We start from the raw sequence: 16,594 nt of genomic DNA, 5'->3' as shown, positions 1-16,594 counted from the left end.
AAATATTTGGTGAAAAATTGAGGTCAATATATTAAAGCTGATATTCTGGGTATCTTTTCAGGTATTAAATCGCTAAAACACAGAAACACACACACAAACACACACACACACACAAACAGTATAACAGACACCATGTACTCAACACTCGCATCTAACAAATTTTAATACCCTGCCAGCTTTGGTTTTTTGAATGTTAGTTTGCAGTCTCAATTTAAATTGGAGCAATCAATTTGTTTTATCAAACCTCTCTTCTTAGTAAATTTGTAGTTGCTTCTACTCACTAACACCCCAGTCTCCACCCTCCAGTCCATAACCCAGTGCCTTAAGCCTCTTGTCCTGATGTGATATTGGTGGTATTGCAGATATAATTATTGAGCCATCCAGGAATTTAGTCTGAGTCGCTAGGCTGTGTCTGCTTCTTCCCATTTCCTTGGTATACAGCTTTATACAAGTCATAATGACAAGCAGTGGTGAAGCTGTTTTTAACTTTTTTCTAATGCAGGAAAGACTAACCAACCCCCACCCACTCCAGCCTCTGCTTCTGAGCAGCAAGCCTAACTTTAGTCTTTCATCCTATCAAGCACATTTAGTGTCTGCTATTCCAAAAGTCAACCACTTAACCACCTCTGCCTACATCTGGACCAGGAGTACTATGGCCCTGTGATATCAACCTTGCTTTCAGTTTCCTGTGTTTCTGTCCAGATTTTCCACCATTGAGATATATATCTTTTTAGAGTACAGTTATGTCTTCTAAATTTCCTCTAAATTTTATCCAGCATTGATATCTGTTAGCAGAAGGATTCTCCAAATATGAAATAACGATGCCATTTTGAATGCCTCCTGAAGTGTCTTTCATTTACTTTTATTTCTGTTACTTGATTTTCAAATAAGTTAGCTTTTTGACTTGCAACTCATGGGTAATATGTAAAATAACTGAAAGAAAAATTCCTTCTGGAGTTCGTGTCTGAAGTAAGGACATTGCTGTCTCTCTCTTCAGAAATAGTGAAATGGATTGAAAAGGAAGACTCAAAAAAAGAAGGTGAAAATACTATGGAATTCTTTCAGAACAGGCTTTGAAGGAGGATAATATCCTCAATGATCCCACAATGATTCCTTGGACTGACACACAATAGCCAACACAATGGCCAATAGCCACTAAATGCTGTAAGTACAATTTGACGCTGAGCTGCTAGAAACTTGGCCTAAAACTACCAGAGCCATCCAGAATAAGCCAAAAGAAACATTTCCTTGAGGTCTAAAGTTAAACCATGACATATTAATCCATATTAATAACAAGATTAGTAATACCTAGGGTATACTTAGGGGAATGATTGTTGGCGATAATGTAAAGTAAGGATATCCAAAAAGCCACTCCTCCATAAAAGCAATAAGAACACTGGAAAAAAATGGCAAAATCAATTTTTCCAGAACTCTAGAAATTAACCATAGACTTGCAACAATCTAAGAAGCATTTATTCAAGAAAAGTGGCTGAATCTCAGTTAAAAACTGTGAGTTTTGTGGCATTTAAACTTGCCTTTTTCACAGTCCCACCCCATTCCCAGCCCCACAGTAGCTTTGAAAACCAAAAGCCTCATAATCATGGTGAAGATCAGCAGGCTAGTGGCCACTGGAAGGGAAAGAATGAGTTTAGCACCTCCCAAAACAACTATTCTTAGAACTGTCATTATTTGACCTGTATGGCATTTCCATTAAAACCCCAATTCACAAGGCTTATCTTTATTTTACCTAACTCAGACCTCGCTCAGTGCAAATAGCCTTTTCCTTGGAGTATTGAAAACAATCAGTGGCAATTGTTTAATATTGCAATTGCCTAAGACAGCAATAAAACTTGGGGCAATTAAGAAGCTGATCAAAAAATTTAAAAAGAAAAGCCAGGGAATAAGATATCCACAGTAAGCTTTAAAAAGCTTCAACATTTTCCTAGTTATCTAGAAGGCCATTTTCATAGTCCCCTTGTGCTGCTATAATAAAATATCTCAGACTGGGTAATTTACAAAAAACAGAAATTTATTTCTCAGTTCTGGAGGCTAGGAAGTCTAAGATCGAGGCACCAACAGATTTGGTGTCTGGTGAGGGTCTGCTCCATTGATGACATCTTCTTGAAGAGGCATCCTCACATGGCAGGAGGTGGAGGGTCAAATGAATGAATGTTATGTCCTCATATGGCAGAAAAACATAAAGGGCTGAATGCTGTGTGAAGCCTCTTTTATAAGGGTCTAAATCCCACTAATGATGGACCCACATCTTAATACTATCATATTGGCAATTAAATTTCAATACATGAATTTTGGAGGACATTCAGACCATAGCAGTCATGCAAATGGCTAGGACTGTGTGCTTGCCCAAAAAAATACCTAATAAGGTCCAAATCTCTCATCTTTGCTGATCTTGTGGTTCTTCATTTGAAAGCAGGAGGTAAAGGCTAAGAAAGAGTTGTAAATTGCTGAATGTCTGAAGGCATGTCCCAACGATTTTACAAAGCCCCTCTGCAAAGGCTGAGACAATTTTTGGTTCCAGTTATTTAAGGAAATCTCTGTTTCATCATTAGCTGACCACTAGAATAACTGAGCAGAGACTTTAGTGATCACACATGACACAAAATACATGCTCTATGGAATTAGTCCAGGAAAGTCATCAAATAAACAGCAGGATTAACAAAAATAAATGGCAACAACAACAAATCCTGGATGGAGTCTGATTTCCAGACTTGCCACACACAAGTCAGGTTTTCAACAGAAGTTTATAGCACATGCAAATAAATAAGAAATTATGGCTTATACATATGAAAGAAGCGATCAGTAGAAATTGTCCCTGAGGAAGCTCAAATGTTGGCTTTATTAGACAAAAAAATTTAAATCAACTACTTTAAGTATATTTAAAATCCAAAGAAAATCAGGTATAGAGAACTAAAGGAAAGTATGAAAATGATTCCTTATCAGAGAATGTCAATAAAGAGTTAAAAGAGTATAAAAGAACCAAATAGAAATTCTGGAATTGAAAAGTACGGTAAATAAAAGGAGAAATTCACTAGAGGGCTCAGCATCAGATTTGAAAAGGTGGAAGAAAGAATCAGCAAACTTGAAGGTAGGTCCATTGAGATTATCCACTCTAAGGAACACAAAGAAAATAAGAATGAAAAATGAACAGAGACTAACAGGCCTGTGGACACCACCAAGTATATCAACATATACATAATGGGGGTTGCAGAAGAACAGGAGAAAGAAAAGGGAACAGAAAGAATATTTGGAGAAATAATGACTGAAACCTTCCCTAATTTGATGAGAAATCTTAACTTCACACATCTAAAAAGCTCAATTAACTACAGGTAGGATAAACTCAAAGAGATCCACACCTATACATACCACAATCGAGTGGTACAAAAAGAAAATCTAGAAATTATGGTACCTAGTTTCCTCTACCTATTTTTTGTGTAAAAATATATACTTTGGGATTATCTAGGTCATTCTATACTAAAACAGCCAAACACACGCTTGAAAGAAGTCTCACTTTTCTGAAAATGAATACTTGTATGGGAAATTGCACTTATTTTTCTGTTATTATATTAGCTTACAGAAAGCCTAAATGTTTGGATCGTGGATGCATAGTCAAAATTCTTGCAGACAGCAAATTATCTCAGAGGGAAATAAAAGAACCTTAAATAGTCAGTAAATAAAAATGTAAAAAGTATGACAAAAATGTCTCAACAATCAACTTTCATTTATTCACTTTGATTGGGAAATGGAATATTTCTTAATTGATCATTCTGGGCAGCTAAAAGTTATCAGCTTTTCCTACTTTACATAAATTGACATTTGTCAAATAATCAGGATATAACAATTACATGGAAAACAGAAAATCTACTATGAATGACTATTTTTTCTTCAGTGATTGGTTTCTGTTTATGGCTTTAATGTTCCCATGGAGAACATAATTTCTCATCATCCAGTACTAGAGATATAACCAGTTTTAGAAACTTGGACAGAATATGCACTAAGTCCCAAGTCCTGGATATTGTTTTCAAAGAAAATCAATTCTGATGTCAGATTGTTTACTCTTTCTCATCAAAATAGAGGGCAGAAAATGCCAACAAATTATTTATTATTATTTATTTGACCTTTTCCATGGTTTGGACTTCAGATACATAAACAATTGTTGTACATGGCTATAAATTAAGCACTCTAGAATGCTTTTAGGCAACTAGGGCAGAGTTTATAGGCTTTTGCTTAGGATCTTTAAGAATCTATGGAGATATGAGGGACATGAATAAGTTCATGTAACTTCCTAAGGCATCTTCCTTAAAGCTAGTAAGACTTTGATGTAACAGAAGAACCTATGTCAAATGGTTTGAAAGAACAGAACTTTATTGAAAAATATACAATGAAGACCTAAAGCCTTACGTTTATTAAGCCTAGCGCTCTAGTGGAGAAAAGGGTAGTATAAACCTGTTGGGAAAATACGTCAGAAAGTTTATAGGACATGAAGCAGGCAGAGGCCAATTCTTCCAAACTTCTTTAACGGGACTACTACCTAGCTGTGTTTATCTAGAGAACAATAGTTTCCTTCCTAAATGTGTGACAGAGCAGAAGAGGAGAAAAGGTCAAGTTGCTATCAGAGCGGTAAGTCATTCATCCAATAATTATATAGTAGAAAGCTATGATGGGCCAGGCACTACAACTAGGTCTTGTGGATACATTGGTGAACATAAACAGACACAGGTCCACCATTATAGAGGTTACAATCTAGTGAGGAATAATCATTATTCTCCAAGCTCCCAACTATACAAACTTCCATTGAGTTTCCGAAATGCCTTTCAAAGTCCACTTTAAATCTATGTTAGCCATTAACCACTGAAATCTGGAGTCAAGAATGAAATAATTTCATGGCACATTTCAAGTCGTAGAATGTTGTGCAAAAATTAGAAACTTTCATTCCTACCTCAGCCCAATTTACAGCCCTGAAGATCGTAGTACTATATCCTGCAAAGCTGTTAGGGGTAACTATGGCTGTTTTGCTTGTTCCTCCTAGGCCTAGTCTGAAGGTAGTCCTCTCATTTCAACATTTCAACTACAGAAGAAAGTACCCTGGTCAAGTTATCATAACGTTATCCTGTTGTTATTTCTGACTTGTCCTTGGAAGCCTAGAAATCTGACAGATAGAACTTCCCCGCTCCCAAATGGTATTTTGTATTTTGAATTTAATCAGACTCTCAATAAGCACATGAACAACTGTGTTGTCCCACAGGGGCTACTTCCCCTTCCTTTGTTTCCCTGTAGCATTCCATTTGTAAACATGCATGGCTGTCAACATGAAAACTTTGTGATCAAAGGAGCTATGGGGTCAGGGCTTGAAACAGAATTGCTGAAAAATAGTTAGATTAGTCATTGCTTTAAACGGATTAAAGCAGCATGAACACCTGCCATGCTGAGGGGACAAAAGGTGAGACTGTAGGAATAAATTAAACTCACCTTACTTCCAGGGGAACGTATAGGGCAAACTGAACATCATCAAATCTCTTTCTCCCTCTTCTGAGAGACTAATGAATGGAAATAGTGAAAAGACATTCAGCACTGACATGAAATCATTAAACTTCTAGCTAACTTCATTGCTGGAGGAGTAGCACAAATGTTTTTGTTACTGATATTTCTCTACACAACATTGACATGATAAAGGCAGATTTTGGTAATGAGCCAATATAAACTGAATGGTTAGTGCACACCAGGTTGTGGGATGGAGTTGGGGAGAGGAGTGGAAAGACAAGGAAAATAAGCATCTCCAAATAATTACCACTTGTCAGTCTCCAACTCTATAAGTGCTTCATAATTGCCTTTGGCTCGGCCTTGAGCTTTTTCCATTGAATATTTGCTGAGAGGCTTAAATATCATGCACAAAAAAGAAAGCTTCTAGACAAAAAATAAAATGTATCCCCAATGTGAGACCATGCTCTGTGAGACCGTGCACTGATATCAGTATTCACAGCCAGTCTGAAACTGTCTTGTGTGCCTGAACCTGGTTGAGAATGATATCCTTCCATTTGGAAAAGTTATAAAAGGAGGAGATTTAAATTCTTTGATGTACTGTGACCACTCCTCTGTTTCTTACTTTATTTCAGACAGCGTGGCTAGATCTCTTTTCCATGGGAAGGAGAGAAAGAGGGATCCTCAGAAGCTCCTGCCTGATCTCCCTCTACAAGTCTCTTGTGTAAACCAGATGGTCAGTGACAAGAAGAGCAGAAACAAACAGTGCTTTTCTGAGTCCAGAGAAAATGGATAGGTGGGAAAATAACCTCAATTAATGCTAAGAGAGTAGTGGTTCTCTACTGTTTCCTCTCATAGTTCTCCATGTCCTACATTTGCCTCTATTAAAGCAAAAACCCTGGCTGATCTCTTTGCACAGTTATTTAACCTGAATTCCATCCATGGATGGGCTGTGGGTACTGAGGAGGTCTATGAATCTATGCAAATACTAAGCAACAATTCACATGCATATGCCCATAGGTGCTTTTCTAAATACAGAGATTTCATAGATTGTATCAGATTTTCAATGGGATTTTTTACTCTGAAAATTTTAAAAATCATAATCTTACATGCCACCATTACTGAACATTTGTATATTTTTCCTCTTGAATTTCAGCAGATTTAAAGGGAAGGGGTAAAAAAGAAAAGAAGAAAAAGCAAAGAAAAGGGAAAATAAAAGAAAGGAAAGTGGGACCTCACAATAGTTGTGTCTGGACAGGTGAGAGGGCAATTCATCTCAGTCAGAACCAATTGGTTGGGATAATTAAAAAGAGATCGATCCACTGCCTAGGTCTCTGCTGTGTTTTTTAATCTCTTTAAGATTCCTGTCTTCTTCATTCCCTCTGCTCTTTCCAGAGGGAAAGAAATCTCCAACTCCAATACAGACAAGCATTTTCTCAGAGGATCACCATCATTTATTTCAGCAGATAAATAAAAAGCCAAACTCCTTACAATGACTACAAGGTTTACATGCTAGCATTCCCCTTCCACCCACTATTTTTCTGACCTCACCTTCTGCCATCCTCCACCTGGCTCATGCTGCTCCCACCACACTGGCCTCCTCACTGTTCTTAAAACACACAAGCACGTTCCAGCCTAATATCCTTTATAATGGTCATTGGTTGCTCCCTCTATCTAGAAACAATCGTCTACCAGAAATCCCCAAAGCTGGCTCTCTTACTTTCTTCAGTTCTCTACTTAAGTATCACCTTCTTAGAAAGGGCTTTTCTGTCCACCTTACTTAAAATAGTGACTAACCCTCACCCCAGATTTCCCTTTCCCCCTTGCCTTGTTTCATTTTTCTTTTTAGCATGTCTCACCACCTGAAATGTAATTATTCTTTTCTCCTCCCACTAGACTGACTGTAAACTCCATATGAAGGCAGAAACACCATCTGCCTTATTCATTGCACCTTATACCAGTACCTAGCACAATGCCTAGCACATAGTAGGTACTTGATAATAGTTGCTGAATGAACAAGAGCAGGAAATGATGAGCAAAGGGTTCAATATCAAAGGTGTTCCTACTATTGCTTCTGTTATTTACTCAACTTCTGCCATGCTGGTCCCTTTGCTACCCTGTACATGCACCAGTCATTCTCCTGCTTGAGGGCCTTTGTGCTTGTCCTATACCCTCTGCCTAGAATGTTCTTCCCCAGATATTTGTGTGTCCTTCAGCCTTTTACTCAAATCTCACCTTCTCAGTGATCCCTTCTCTGGTCTATCTAAAACTGTAACTTTGTCACTTAAGATACTTCTGATGTAATACTTCCTATCACCTCTTCCTGCTTTATTTCTTTTCCTAGCACTTATCATCATCTCACACATAATAATATATTTTACTTATCATTTTTATTGTCTATTTCCCTCAAAAAGACTGTCAGCTGTAGGAAAGGGAGAACTGTTGTCTCTCTTCTATCCCTAGTGCCTCGAAAAAGGTCTCACTCATAGCAGGCACCTATCAAATATCTTTTAAAGGAAGTAACAAGAAAACAAGCAAATGATTCCTCTTATACACTAAGCTAAAGTAATAATCAGCTGGGTTTTTTTTCTTTCCAGGAGAAAAAATGGCTAAATTGTTTAACCAGTGAAGATACATATACTTCCATATACAGACAGATACAGGAGATTCTAAGATACTTGAGGGATAGGAGACTGCCTTCCCCCCTTGTCCTTAGAGGCACCATTAACACCCACTCCCTCTACCTGAGGTCCTTAGTGGAAATGACACATCAATGGGATGAGACGAAAGGACTGCTTCTGGCGCAGGTAAAAGAAGTTTAATTATTTTATGCTATCATAAATTGAGAAGTTACTATGTGCCAGGCCCTTTATACAACCACGTAAAATTCTCACACTAACTTATCAAGATAGATATTATTATTCTCATTTTATAGAAGAGGAAAGTAACACTCAGAGAAATCGAGTAACTATCAAAAAGTCTCATGCCTAGAACTATTCAGAACTGGGTTTCAAACCCAGGTCAAAAGTATACAGAGACTCTGTTCTCTCTGCCTTATTGTGCTGCTGCAGGTGAAGGGAGGATATGTATCTTTAGCTGAGGTTTCCATTCTGACCAGTAGGTCAAACTCCTCAGACTTGACATTACTTGGCATTTTCAGTGAGTATTTTCAGTTTCCAACTACATAAGGCCTCTGAACTGTCAGGAATTAAATTGTGGCCCTGCTCCACCCCCTGAAGCATATCAGAACAAATATCAGTGTTCTCCCTTGCAGGCTATTGCCTGTATTTCATTGCATTAGCATAGCTGGAGCTCTGAGATCAAACCCAGATTTTTTTTTTTTTTTTGCACTCAGTCACACGGCAGTTAGATCACATTGGGAGAAGAGGAACACGTATTTCTGCTTGGTTGTGGCATGTTAATAGGCTTGAAGGAATCCCAAGTTCACATCACTGTACAGAGCAAGTTTCCAAAGACAAAATATTCCACTGAACAGCAAATGAGCAGGAAGCACCAAGATCCTGTGATATCTGTCAAATAATGCTCTTCCCATTCTTACAAGTACCTTCTCCCCAAAAGGAGAGTCTGTTATTCATTCAATGTATGTTGGCTGACCAGGTCCTGTGCTAGGTGAATGTGACAGAAAGGTGAATGTGATTCCAACTAGTGGAGAAAATAGACATGTAATCAGATGATGAATTACCACCCAATGTGGCAAAGACTATGGTGGGGTTAGGAAGAGAGTTCAGGGAACACATAGAGGGGGGGAGGTCTGACTTTTACAGGCTACATAAAGACAGGTTTTCCTAAAGAGATGATGAAGAGCCTGCCTCAGCCTCCCAAGTAACTGAGATTACAGGTGCACCCCACCACACCTGGCTAATTTTTTGCATTTTTTAGTAAAGATGGGTTTTCACCATGTTGGCCAGGCTGGTCTTGAACTCATGACGTCAAGTGATCCACCCATCTTGGCCTCCCAAAGTGCTGGGATTACAGGTGTGAGCCACAACACCCAGGCCAGAGCCATTTGATTCTTTTTTAATCAGTCAGATAAACCCAATTTGTTTTAAGGTATGGTATTGGGCTGTATTCATCCAGAGGTTTACTTCAAAATGGGAGCAGTCAGGAGCTTACATTGTGACCAGTTCACTGAAGTGCAGTGGCCACAACTCTGTCCCATATGGACTAGTGGCTCTGTGGTCTGTGATCCAGAGCCACAGAATTTCCTAACACTGACCAACCACCCTGCAATTTCAGCACTTGGTCACAAGGGGGAGGGGGTAGCTGAGAATCTGAATTCTAGGATTCTAAAAGCTGAAATTCACATAGAATCCATCCAGTTGAGTGCTTTGCAAGCCACAGGGCAGAGAAGGGGAAGAGGGGAGAGAAGTCCAGTTCGGTAGATAGGACTACAGATCCTACACTCAAGCTTGAAACAGTGCAACTCTGCTGTTTTATGTACTGAGTTTCTGTACTTACTTTTGTTTGAGATGAGAGGGTATCGTTGCTGAAAAAAAAAGTAAAGTAATTCACTTGCTCATTTTAGAGACGAGAGAAATTCCCTCAAAGAAGGGAAATAATTTGCCCCAGATCACACGGTGTGACTTTGGAGCAAGGGACTGTACATCTGCGAGCCTCACTCAGCTCCCCCATCTCTGAAACGAGAATAATAGTGTGTACCTCATCTGGTTGTTGGGAGGATTCATTGAAATAATGCAGGCAAACACTTAGCACAATGCCTGAAACATACTAGATATGGACAAATATTGCTTACTATTACCATTTTGATGATGATGATGATGATAGTGATAATAATGATGATGATTATACAGTAGTTCCAGTTAGTCCTTAAAACTGAAGTTCTCTGCGTTGCAAGCCAGCATTCTTTTCCATACATCACACTCTCTCAGCGCAGGTCTTTCAGCAGAACTTGTCTGCATGACCTGACACAATTGACCATCCCCTCCTCCTGGATTCACTTGATTCATTAATATTTCAGGGAAACACACTCACTGATTTGTCCTCCTACCTCACTGACCTCCTGCTTCCTCCTCATTTCCCTGCTTCCTCCTCATTTCCCTGACCATTAGCCTTTGGATTGCCTCAGAGCTCGGGCTTCAGATCTCTCTTCCCTCTTCTATGCTAACTGTCTAACTCACTCAGATTTTAAATTATCTCCGTATGTTCAAAAATCATAAATGTATTATCTCCAGCCCAAAAGCTCTTTCCTGGGCTCCAGAATTGCGATGCCAACTCAGCATCTTTACTATGTTATAGGCCTATCTCAAAGTAAATGTGATCATAATAGAATTTCTGATTTCCCTCCCAAATTTGTTCCTTTCTCTATTGTTCCTCATTTCAGTAAATGCCCCCAACTTCCCCCAAGTTGTTCAAACCAAAAACAGGCACCTTTCTCTCTTCCTTCCATCCCATCTCCAATTTATCAGCATGTCTTGTTATGCCTCTAAAATTCACAATCTTCACAAATTTGCCTAATTCTCACCCCCTGCATTGCTAAAATCTTAGGCTAAGCCAGCATTATCTTTGGCCTAAATTACCACAACAGCCTCCAATCTGATCTCCCTGAATTCACTCTTGCCACCATTTCTGGAGACCACTCTTCATGCGGCAGCCAGAGTGATCGTTTTAAAATCAATAGTCAAGCAATTTGATTCCTCTGCTTAAAACATCCCACAGTGCCTTCTCATTGAACTTGTAAGAAAATTCAAACTCTTTAGCACAGCCTACAAGCGCATGATTTGGCTTGAGACTGCTCTCTCCTTTGCTTGTTGGCTTTTTTTGAGGGTGTGTCCCTTGAATTTACACTTGTTTCTTCTGCTGGGATTCCTTCTTTCTCATCATTCAGGTCTCAGTTCAGATGTCACTTTCACAGAGTTTCTTTTTCCCTAGGTAAAGGAACAAGTGTCTGTCCCCATTCCCAGTGTATTCTCTATCCCATTGCCCCACTTCTTTTCGTCATAGCACTTATCACAACTAAAAATTATATAGACACTTTTTTTACTTGTTTACACTTTTAATGTCTCCTCCTCACACACTAACCAATAGAATGTCATTGCCATAAAGGCAGAAACTTTACCTAGTCCACTACTGTATCCCCAGCACCTAAAACAGTGCCTGCACAGTAGACCCTCAGCAAATATTTGTTGAATACAAGAAAGAAAAAAGAAACTTAGAGACTCAACTTGACTCCTTCTCAACATCCCCCTTGACTGTGTCTGTGAAGTCCCCTTTCCAAATGAACTTTCATTCTAGATTAGTCCAGAGAAAGTCAGGGAAGAACTTGTTCTCCACCCTACTCACACCCTGACATTAATTCACTCTGGTGAATTAAGCATCGATAGAGCTCTCTGAAAATATTCTTTTCATGGCAAAATGATTTTTCCAGTCTACAAAATAGAGTAATTAAGAAGGATCCATCATGATCAAAAAGTATTGCTCCTAACTGTGGTCATAATGAATGTACAATAATTGAGGTATTCCAACTAGTGTCATTTGCTTGACACACTCCAGTTAAGTAGGATGCTATAAATGAAGAGGTTCAAAACATCACCTGTTGCAAACATTCTAAAGGAAAAGAGCTCCTGAACAGAACCCTTCAGGATAATAGGTCTGATGATGAATGGCTTATTGCTACAGGAAAAAAAAGGACTTGTAGAGCCATAGATACAGAGAAGGAGGGGAAGAGCATGCTGATGCACAATGTCACCCTGATCAAGCATCAGGAGCCTTGAAAATAGGTCATATTTGGGCTTAGAAATCAAGATTGGCCTTTAGCAATATAGTTAAGTGAGGGAACTTGTCCAAGGGAGGAAGTAATGGCTGCAGGGGTTTTTCACCTTTTCCATTTGTTATTCAGCTACATGGGAGGTATGTGGAGGAACAGAAGAGCGTTTGGCCTGGAGCTTCTAGCAAAGTGGGATGTAACATTGAATTCACATTAGAATCACCTGGGGATATTAAAAGACACTCATACCTAGGCTTCACTTCCAGTTATTCTGATTTAATTAATCCGGAGCAAGTCCCAGGCACTAGTATGTTGTTTATGCTTCCTAGGTGATTCCAGTGTGCAGTCAGGTTTGAGAGCCATTTTTAGCTGGTCCAAATCTTAGGCAGGCAGCCTACGTTTGTTCCTTTGAGAACTCAGTGGTTCTCAAAGTATGATCCCCATACATGCAGTGACATTACTCAGGAACCTATCAGAAATGCAAATTATGTAGTCCCTCCTCAGATCTACTGAATCAGAAACTCTGGGGACAGGGCTCAGCAATTTGTGGTTTAACAAGCCTTTCAGGTGAAAATGATGCACCCTCAAGTGGAAGAACCACTGCTTTAACCAGCAGTAACAGATTAAATAAATATACCCACTCTGACTATAATGGAGTTAAGCAGCTGGAGCTAAAAGGAGCAACTAGAGGCAATTTGACTCCAAACTGCACTGAGGTACTGCAGCCAGAGCTGTTTTTTTTAGGGATCCCACCCCAAGAGAAGATGTTAGCAAATTAAATGAGCACTGAACCAAAATGCAACTCTAAGGTTAAATCCAAGGTTAGAAGATGATATACCTGGAAATATTTAAGATTAACAAAAAATGTACTGATTTGTACACAGAAGATTCTTTTCTTTATAAAAAATAAGTAGTTCTATGTGAAGTGATGAATATGTTAATTATCTTGATTTAATTATTTCACAGTGTATGCGTTATCAAAACATGTTTTACGTTGCAGATATGTATGATTTTTATTTGTCAGTTATGCCTTAATAAAACTGGGGAAACATCTTAAAAACTAGTTCTAAAGATGTGCTTTAAGAAATTGTTAGCTTGCAACAGAGATCTATGGTCAGTTTGTTAAAAATGTAGATTCCTGGGACCCATACCCAGAAATTCTGATTTTGCAGGTCTGGAGTGGAGCCTAGAAATTTACATTAATAAGGCTTTTAGGTGATTCTATAGTAGGTGGACCTCTTACCAAGCTTTAAGAAATGCTGTTCTATATGAACTTCATCTGCTTTATTAATGGCTGATAAAACAAATTCTGATTGAAAACTAACGTCAGTGATCTAGATGAAACGTGATGCCGCATAGATTTAATCATGTGACCTTGCAAATAAAGACACCTCTTGGAATCATTCTAATGACTGTATCCTAATTGGGAACAAGGGAACTGACAGGAAACAGCGAATCTTGAGTGCTGAATCTACATCCCCAGGAATACAGAGTAACAATAGTAACGGCAAAAGCAAAACCCACAAGGTGATCATGTGGAAGGTGACTGCAGCTTGCTTTATATTTTCTATTCTTACTTGAGACCTACTTATTTAAAATCTATGAAAAAAAATGCCTAAGTTCATCTGAGAGTAATTTTGAAGTGTTTTTTTAATACCTCAAAACATGTAAAGGCATAAAGAGGTCACAGCTACTGACTGACTTATCCTACGGCAGCCTAATACCATACATCTTCAACTATAACTATTGCTATATAAATATTCAGTAATAGCAATATAATATCTAAAACTTTCTCCAGGCCGGGTGCGGTGGCTCACGTCTGTAATCCCAGCACTTTGGGAGGCCGAGGCGGGCGGATCACTTGAGGTCAGGAGTTTGAAACCAGCCTCGCCAATATGGCGAAACCCCCTCTCTACTAAAACTACAAAAATTTGCCGAGTGTAGTGGTGCATGCCTGTAATCCCAGCTACTCGGGAGGCTTAGGTAGAAGAATCTCTTGAAGCCGGGAGGTGGAGGTTGCAGTGACCCAAGATCACATCAGTGCACTCTAGCCTGGGTGACAGAACGAGATTCTGTCTCAGAAAAAGAAAAAAAAAATTTCTCCTTTGTCTTCAGGATATGCCTGGCTGTATGCTAACATAAGCCATAAATGGAAGATGAAATAGCCTACCATTCAGCTTAAACAAGAAATACTGCCACATCCTAGTTACACACACCCCTATTACAGGACTTTCAAACTCCATGCACCTTTGTAATCTCCCATTCCATGGTTTGGATACTGATTAGAACATAGACAACTCATTTATTGTTTTAGACCATGGCCATTGTTTAGTGTCCTCAGAACCCTGCTTTCGGCATGGCCAACCTAGGCAATTGTTCAGGCTCTGATCTTTGCCTACACATGGTATCAGGGAAAAAAAATTATTGGGGAAGGAGATGGTTCCAGATGCCTATATTAATAAGTGATCATAGGTAGAATTAAACAATCAACCCATTAAATCCTTCCACCATCAGGATAGGAAGATTATAGTCCCTGTGGATTATATTTTGTGGCTTCTTCCCATGAAGTTGAGCCTGAAAGAGATTTTGAGTTCACTAAGACAGACACACTGAGGACAGGAACCTGTCATGCAATGTAGTCTGCCCTATCCTTCTCCGCTCTCCTCACCCTCATGGGGACAACCCAAAGTCAGTCGATGAGGCAGCCCAGTGATAGTGCTGGTCTTTTCTTGTCTTCAAAGGTTTTATTTGATTTGTTCTCTTTGGTAGTTCTATTGATTTGTATGAAAGACCAAGTTGCCATCTTCTCTGATTTGGCTATATGACCCTCAGCTTCATTCAGCATCCTTATTTAGTGTTGGCAAGTACAGATGGCAATATTGTAGTACCAGAAGAGAATGCAAGAGATTATCTTCCCGGTTCCTTGTCTCCTAAAAGGTATATGTCTAATATGTCTAGAGAACCATAAAAATAAATAATATCTCTCGTCTTTCAAAAAATCACCAGTGATAAAGATTCCAAAACCCTTAGTTATTAAACTTTAAAGATATTAGACATCAACTACCAATTTCCAAAGTAATGGAATTTATTAAGTCTAAACAAAATAAAAATTAAACAAATGTGTCACTGAAGCTACCCATGTCTCCACCAACATTTATTTCCTTTTTTTTCAGTACATTTCCCTTATTCCCTCAAGGCAGCCTGACAGTGTCCTAGCTTAGGTATTACTTGATATACGAGATATCTCTAGACCACATAATATGTGAACCCTCCAAGACACCATGGCATTTAAAAAAGAATTCTTGAGGCCACAAATAACCTTCAATACCAACAGAATTGGATCTCCAAAAGCAGAATTAGAGGGGACAGAGTTGATATTTGAAGGCAGTGCACTGAAAGCTTACACTGTAGACATCTACCATCATACTTAATAGTGAAAGACTGAGTTTTTTTTTTCCCTGAGATCAGGAAACATTGTGCCAGAGGATATAGCAACTATATTTAGGCAAGAAAAAGCAAGAAAAGTTATTGAGATTGAAAAGAAAGTTGTTAAACTATCTTTTATTTGTGGATAACATGTAGAAAATATTTATGTAGAAAATTCAATTCAATCTACAAAAAAACAACAAGAATGAATGAATAGGCTTAGTAAGGTTGAAGATAAAATAGCAATATAAAAATTGTATTTATACAGATTAGCAATGAACAATCATAAACTGAAACAAAAATAGAAATACCGTTTACCATAACATTAACATATATTTAAGTACTTAGGAATAAATTTGACAAAAGATGTAAAAGAGCTATGCACTAAAAACAACAAAATATTGCTGAGAGAAATTAGAGACCTAAATAAATGGAAACACATACTGCATTTCTGAGATAGAATCAATATTGTCAAAATGTCGGTTCTCCCCAAACTGATTTATAAAATCAATGCAATCACAAGCAAAATTCCAGCATGAGACTGTAGTTGTAGAGAAGGAATTTACTACAAAGGGACAGAACTGGGTTACAGCTATTCTGTATTATATTCTGTATTTTGTGGTTGTGGATGCATGTCTGTGCATTATCAAACCTCATAGAAATGTATAACACAAAGAGTGAATTTTACTTTTAAAAATTTTCAAAAATGGGTTAGTATACAGACATATTGCTATGGTATCAATATTGGTATCTCTCCAAAAATTAAATGTTGGAACTAAATCCCCAGTGTGATAGTATTAAGAGGTGAAGCCTTTAGGACTTGGTTAGTTCATGAGGACAGAGCCCTCATGAATGGGATTAGTGCCTTTTTAAAAAAGGCTTGAGGAAGCCTGTTTGCCCTTTTCACCACATGAGGACTCAGCAAGA

The sequence above is a fragment of the Pan troglodytes genome, chromosome X (assembly GCF_028858775.2).
Source record: "Pan troglodytes isolate AG18354 chromosome X, NHGRI_mPanTro3-v2.0_pri, whole genome shotgun sequence".
NCBI classification, from domain to species: Eukaryota; Metazoa; Chordata; class Mammalia; order Primates; family Hominidae; genus Pan; species Pan troglodytes.
Note: the sequence above shows the minus strand (reverse complement) of the source record.